Here is an 8,118-nt window from a genome sequence, read left to right on the forward strand (position 1 = left end):
AGTGCTCAAGGCTCACAGCAGTGAGAAGCTGTCAGAGGAAGCTGATTTAAGTGGCAGATGATTCTCAGGGGAAAACATTAAAAACTTACAGAGTAAGGGAGGAAATGCCCCGTTCAAATTCCCACAGATAACTCACTGAATTTCTGGTTTGACTCTACCTCTGCTAAGAGAGTATTTCTGACATTTGGGTGATTAGGAAAAAAAACTCCAAACCTAAACCAAAAAGCCCACCAGCCTGAAAGTATAATCAGTCAGATTATAGCCAGATCTCGTGGCCAGTTCTATCATTGCTGAAGGCTGAACTCTTTTTGCAGTGGGACTCCCTTATCATGAAGGCAGAATTAGATGCTCAGGTACAGTGAGTTTTGAGTCTTCTCTTTTTGCCTCTCCTTTCTCTCCCAGCACTTGTTATTTTATATACTATTGGAATGTGTGGATGGTGATTCCTAAGGAATTGTGGGCATTCAAGTAATCAGTAATATCCTCCACTAGAATAAAGTAGATATGTCTGTAGATAGCTCTGAAAGTGTCAGATGCAGCTTGTTCAAATACATTTCATAATACGTAATACATTATTCATTTTCAGTGTAAATTGAATAGCTTGGATTTTATTAATGTGTGTTTCAGTCCTCTTCGTGTCTTTCTATGAAGAGACTTTAAATTCAGTACAACCTGCTGTGTGACACTTGAATTAGTGATTACCTTCTTTCTCTGTTATCCATAGCAGTGTCATAGATATATGTGCTATGACAGTGATGAGGCAGAAAACATGCTTAAAGTATTAATGCCTTGGGGTTTAGCTTTTATATTCTTCAGAATCTCTGCTGCTCAGTATGTAACTCTGAACCTTCGTATTAGGTGTTAATAAGTTCTCTTCACAGGATAGACAAAACAATCCTTTCCTAGCTAGAGAACCAAGGACAACTGGTACCCAAACAGCAGAAACAACAGCAAGGAAAAGGGGGCAAGCCAGGGGGCTGAGACTTCATAGCCTGGGGCTGTGGTTGGATAATTGACCCCAATATGCAGATGAACCAAAACTTATAAAAGTGTAAAGACTTGTGACCAAGATCCATCTTAGATTTTATTTGAGTGTAACTCCTTCTGATCTAGGGAAACCTCACAAGTTTTAGAGAGGGCTTCTCCTCTGCCTAAAGGAAAGCAGCAGTTTCCAAATGAAAAATGCTTTACTGCTTCATCTTCCGTTTGACCACTTAATACTTTTCAAGGGTAATTTTTAACCAAATCACATGCAAAAATTGTGCTGGAACTGTGGTGCTGTATTGCTGTTCCTGGCTGTGGATCTCATTCCCTCCAGTGTTACATGGAGCTGTTGTGAGTTCTGGAAAGTTGCAGTTTTGATCTGATTCCTGGAGTCCTATGCCACCATGCGTAGGCTGAGGGAAATAGAAGGCAAACCTACGTGTCCTTAGATGTGCTTATAACCTGATAAGGAGTTTTGGCTTTGCCAGCAAATTATAGGGGTCCTTCCTCCTCCTCAAGAAAGTTGCATTGGCAGAGGGGAAATGATGATGGTCTGTAGAAAATATTAGCGTGAGGAAGATGATGTTGCATTATGCAGTGTTCTGTGGATACCCCTGGAGACACACAGAAACAGCTAATTTCACACTTTGTTCCCAGCAGAGCTTTAAATGTGGATCTTGTTTTCCATGTGGCTCAGCTCCTGTGCTTAACTATTTCACTGCTACATTTAGCTGTTCTGTCCAATATTGTTATTCTGCCCTCAGCCAAGGAACAAATTTTTCTTTATATATTTGAATGTGTGCTCTGCTCTAGTGAATTATGCCAACTGCGGTTTACCAAAACCAAATAGGTTGTGAGTAGCAAGGTGACTTCCTGTAGTTTTCCATGTAGTTTCAAGTGTAAATATTAGGAATGGGCATTAATTAAGTGTCAGCGAGAGGTGTCCTTTTGCCATTGAGCAACTGCATAGCTCAGTTCTGAGACTGAGCTGCTGCAGGAGACTCGTAACACTGATCCAGGCAGTGTTGAGCCTGTCATTGAAAACATTAAAAAGGGATATTTTGTTTCTGATTTGTATGCCAAAAAGCAAGGTTCATTGGTGGACCAGCATCCTGTGCAGGTTACTACTGGTTGCAAAAATTTTACTTGATTCTCTCCCTTCTATTTTAAGGCAAGATGGGACTTCGTTGAAAGTTTCTAAGTAGGGAAAACCCTGTCCTGTTTAGAGGAAGTCTAAGTTTAAGGTGTCAGAATTATGGCTGTGTATCTGTGTGCTCTTTATTTTTCCAAGGATTGCATTTTGGAAGTCTTTGCAAGTTAAGTCTGCAGCATGGGACTTTCCCAGCAAAACAGCTTATGAAATCCCTTGATGTTTCAAAAGAAGGAAAGAAAAACCAAAAAATTCATATTTTTGCACATATTTTTTGGAGGCCGTGCAAGTGTACCTCTGTCATTTCTCAACTGGGTAAGGCTATATGAAGTTAACCATCAGTAATAAGTCTGGAGGATGAATGGGAAAAGGTGTAACGACCAGTGAATATTAATGTAATATAGTAATTCATTGGAAATGCACTCGACTCTGCTGTCACTGAAAGACTCTTACGTACTTTACAATATTTTCTTTTCTTTTGGAGTTGGCCTTTATTTCCCTGGATTGGTCACCATACATCAATGCTTCCCTTGGGGGATCTCACATATTTCTGGCTGGGCTTCTCTTCCTTAGAATTATAATTGCACAAATTGAATAAATGGCATAGAAGGGGTTGCAAAAGCACCAGTGTAGCAGTAAGACAGGCTATGAGTTTCCATAGTCCTTTTAGAAACAAAGGACTTGTGTTTTTGACTTGCCAAAAAAGCATACTGACTCAATCACCTTTGTCCAATCCATAAAATGCTGGACTGAGCAGCACTTGGGATTCTGTTACCAAATCTCCACCATTTGCTGTGTGATTATGCAAATTGTTTCAGTCTAGTTTGCTTAATTTTTCCAGTGAAATGGAGAAGCAGCTACAACTCTCCCTGGTCCAGCTTTGAGATGCCCCCAATGAAAAGCACTGTATCTGCCCTCCATCTCAGGGATGTTAAATGTGTTTGTAACAGAGAGATCCTGAAGCAGGGCAAGGAGCTGTGGGGGTGTCAACACCTTCATCCCACCTGCACATGAAGGTGCACAGGATGGTGGTTGGATGTAGATGGGAGAAAATTTGAGATCTTACTCCTCCAGGGGCCATTTGCTGTATTTCAACATGAACAATGAAGTGCAACTGTCATAATTTCTATATCCAAAAAAATGGAGTGAAGAGAAAGAGGCCAGAGCAATTCTGGTTGTGACTGTAATAGATGAAATTTATCTCTCTGGTGCATTGGTTGGACATACTATCGCAGGTAAAAATATAATGGTTGGGATATGTAATGTGCTTGTGATTTCAAGAATGATGGAGGGAATGGCAGGTGGCAGGCAGAGGAGGAATAGCACATGACAAAAAAAGCAAAAAAAAGCATTGGAATAGCTAAGGGTAACATGGTTAGAGCTCCTGATGCATGTGCTGATACGTTCCATGTACTCCAGGAAAAAGTCTGCAGGCTAAAAAAAAAAAAGGGATTCTCCACAGTACTTTGAATATTTGGCTATGGTGATAGGAAAAAAAGTGTTGTCCTGATTTTTCTTGTTCTGGAAAGAAAGTGCATATGGTGTATATATCTAATAAAGGCTGTTCTGGCAGGTGAGAATTGGAGGAAGAACAAAATCAGTGTCTCCCTGGCCAAGCTGCTGCTGCTACTTTTGGACTGCTTCATGGAAGACATGAATTTGATTCATTTCCAAAGACAGCTTGGAAACTCCAGGCAGCAGAGGAAGGGACTCCCCCTTGACTTAGCTGTTTTTCTCTGAATGCATTGCACTCTGTGAAATGCTGTCAGTGCCACCTCTCAGGTAATTTCTGAGGGAAGGTCAGTGTGTGGGGACTCAGATTGAGTGATCATGGAACCTCACTGGCCTGAAACACATTGAACTTCATGCTGGGTTGGGAAACTTACAGTCCCTGCTGTGGGCACCTCACTTAAAAAAAGAAAACCTTAAATTTTCAGCCAGAGTAGATGCAAACTGTGTGTTGGGGAAGCCCCTTTCTTTCTACTGATGGCCAAAGTCTCCTTGTCCTCTCCAGGGTTGCCTTGAGCACTAAGCTGGGTCTTATTAGTCCCTCCAGGCTTTCCTCCCTCCCTTCAAGACTGAATGGAGTTGGTTGCTAGATCCTGTGCTGATCACTTGTTCAAGAAAGCTGAAATGTTTAATCCATTTTTTATTGGAAGCATGTACATCAGAGTGATTAGAAACTAATAGATTATTTACCTAGCTGAGAATAACTTGTGTGGGGACCAGGATGTGGAAATAGCAGAGGTAAGAGTAGGGAGAGCATGGTTTAGTGAGTGCTCTGAGAGTGATTTGCCAGCTCTGATGGGAAACAATAAAGGGGAGGAAAAGACAGTAATCTATGAATCAATCCGCACAGCTCATTTAAAAATACCTCCTTTTTTGTGGCTTTGGTTACAAGAATGCTTTGTGGGCTGTAGAAGAAAGGCATTAGTAGCAGTTTTAAACCAGCTGTATTCTAATTTAATATTTTATGAAGTACTGTGAACTTCTGAGCAAGAGAATTTCCACCTGTGTGCTTGTTGGGGGAGAGAGAGGGCAGATGGGCAGTGGATATTTTAAACAAGAGGTTACAATTAAAGCAAAGAGGAGCCTTCTGTAAGTAGTGCTAGGCTGCAGCTGGGTACTTTTTTTTTGAGAAGGGATGGAATGACACACTAGAAACTCCATTTGAAGAGAAGATACCAAGATGATGCCTGAAGGAAATACTCGACAATGGAGTTGTGTGAAATGGCCATATTCTCCTGGGAGATGGTAATAAATAGGGTCATGTCTCCATCACCTATAGTGGAACCTGCACAGTGAGGAGGGTTGCCAGCTGTGCATCCCAGCTGGTTCTGTGCTTTGACATGGCATGCTCTGGCTTCCCAGAGGGCTGGTGAGCTGGGACAGGCCCATGCCGTGGTTTACTGGCAAACTGCATGAGCCGTACCCCAGGGAGCTGGGAGCTGATTGTGCACTGCTGACGCCGGGCTGGCTCAGTGTGGGAGAGGATTAGCCTGACCATCTGCAGGGGAAGCTTTAAACATTTGAGTGCAACCCTAAGATAAGCCTTTAATGCACATTTTCAGGAGTCAACAATGCTTTTGGCAGTTTTGCTTTTTGGCCATCCTTCAAAGGAAGGTGATCAATATTCGTGGTCTGTCGCATGTTGTTGCAGCTTTATGGAACAGCAGCTTCCCATTTCAGGGATGACTTTAGCCAGGCCCTGCAGGTACACAGTCATTCCTGGAGCGGAGTCATAGCAGTCACAAAAAGGAAGACCTCTGCTATGATGTATCTTCCCTTCCACCTGTCAGTAATAACTAGATGTGGGAAGAGATTAGGAAGATCCCCTCTGGAGAGACATTATTTATTTATTTAGACAAGACTACTGATGGAGTATAGCCCAAAGCTAAGGTTTCAAAAGATCTTCCAGCAAGGTGGTGTATCTGACATCTGATAGCAGGAACAAAGAACAAGAGAGTAGTTTGAGTTATGCAGATATCTGCTGGATCATCTTTAAGTGTAACACATAATATTTAGTAGAAGAGAAAAGTTCATAGTCGTTGTAGGACTTTGGGTTGTCATCAAATTTCTCTTTTTCCTATGATCTTCTAAAGCTTTGCATCAGTGACTCTCAGTTTGTGTCACTGTTGGTGTGTTGGGCAGCCATGGTGCATGCTTGTTAAGCCCCTGGAGGTGAACAGTCATAACAGATAAGCTGATCTTAAGGGGGTTTGTAGTGCTCTAGTTTAGTGAACGGAAAGAGAAAAGCATAATGATGTTTTTAGAGGAAAGCCAAGTCAGGCTTTGATTTTGGTCTATTGGTTTCCTGCTGCCTTATCACAAGGGAAAAACTACAAGCAAATAGTTGCACTTGTGGGAGCTGGAAGGAAAAATTGGAGGAATTTCAGGAACTGTGTAAGTTTCCTGAGAAAGACACAGTGAGGTAGAGTAAAGGTTTTGTTCTGGAGTTACTGGGAGGGCAGAAAAGATGGCTAATATTGTTTGTCAGAAGGGTGAAAGGAAAAGGACACTTACTTGGAGAATTACATTGGCTGTTGTATCTCAGTGCACCATAAAGCCCCAGAACCCAATAATGAAACCATGACCAAACTGATGGTTCTAGTCCAGAGTGAATACACAAACTAGCTGCCAGTGAGCTGCACTTGACAGGCCAATGGTTAGAGCACCATCCCAATATTGTGGAGCAGGAATATGAGGAAGGAGCCTGAACACATTGATAGAGAATATTGGGCCCAATGGTGTTCAATATCCTCATAAGTGATCTGAATGATGAGATCAAGGATATCCTGATGACATTTGGTGATGATACCAAACTGAGAGGGGAAGAGGACACTTTGGGAGAGCCACCCTGCTGGATAGATGAAAACAGCAGGGGAACAAGAACCTTATGAAGGAAAAGTGTAATATCTTACACCTCAGAAAACATAATCCAGGACTGTAACACAGATTGGGATCTACCCAGACCTGAGTCCTGGTGGACAAACAGTTTGAGAAAAGAAGGCTCAGAGAGGACTGTCACCATGTCCCAATATTTACAGGGTGGCTACAAAGAAGATGGAGACTCCCTTTTAAGAGAAGTCATGTGGAAAAAATGAGGGGTAATGGGTATAGGTTACTCTTGGGGAGATTACTGTGGGTCACAAGAAGGAAATATTTCACAATGAGAAAAATCAAGCATTGGAATATTTTCCCCAGTGTTGGATGCTTTCAAGAATCACTTGGACAGGGTGCTGGGCCATCTTGTCTAGACCATGCTTTTGCCAAGAAAGGTTGGACCAGATGAGACTTGAGGTCCCTTCCAACCTGGTACTCTGTGATTGCATGGTAGACTTGCAGACTTAGGTTACATGAGCCCATGGTGACTTTTGATGTTCTCCTGAGCAGCTCCACTTGGTATTGATATATTTTAAACTCCTGCCCATGCAGAGAGGTGAAAGGAACCAACAATCACTTCTCCCTTAAGCTCTGGGAACTTCATGAAAGTGCACCAAGCTGAACAGTTTTTCTCAGTTCTACAGGTATAACGTCAGATCCTTTGCTTGTGCTCTTTAGTGACACCAACAACTATCCTCACCCCGAGGCACTTGGAGGCATTTGTGACCTTTGAACAGCCTCTGTGCTCTGGAAATGTGAGCTAATATTTTGAAGTGCAAATTTATAGACTGAGAGTTGCTAAAAGGATCCTATTTGATCTCTGGTGAGTGTCAAAATTATGAGAACTTGATTAAGTGAACCTTTGAGGGAAGAGGAAAGAATTGGTCCCAAGCAGAGCCCTTTTAATATGGATTCCCAAATGAGCCTTGGGCAGCAATAATGATGTTCTTGAGTTCCCTCTCAAACACTTTTTTTCCTAATGAGGACAGCCTGTCCTGCTGCTTCTGCAGCACTATATTATATGTTCCTCATTTGCCTTATGAAAAATAAATCCCAGTCTTGGCCTTTTCCCAGAATCTGCATGGCAGGACTTTATCTGACTGCCTGATGTGGAAAGCACACACCTGTCCCAGACATGGGATGACTGGACTACCTAGGCACTGGTGTCTGTCATACATTGCACATTAAATGGATATTGGTCTAGGCTGAAGTTTAGATGGATTGGGAACAACATCACTGAAGCTGTGTCCTGGGACTGCTGTCAGTCATATGGTGCTGTCAGTGCTGTGGTGACTTGGAAGTAACTGTGGCAGTAAAGTGCTCACCCCAGAGATGCCTCAGAAACCCAATACATCTGCCATTTTATGTAGAGCATTTGCTGTTACTCAAGAAGCTTTACTGTGTCAGCAGGGAATTTTGTTTGCATCCCTTTAAATGATGCTGTCTGTCCTTTTAAAAAAGTCTTTTTAAAAGTCATTGGCCTGCAGCTGTGGAGGGAAACCTCATAATTCACAGCTACTGGGGCAGTGTAACAGCAGGCAGCCCCTTGCATTGGCAGGACTGGGACTGTCTGTCCCTGTGCAACAGGCATCTCCTGGCTT

Source organism: Catharus ustulatus, chromosome 1 (assembly GCF_009819885.2).
Source record: "Catharus ustulatus isolate bCatUst1 chromosome 1, bCatUst1.pri.v2, whole genome shotgun sequence".
NCBI lineage: Eukaryota > Metazoa > Chordata > Aves > Passeriformes > Turdidae > Catharus > Catharus ustulatus.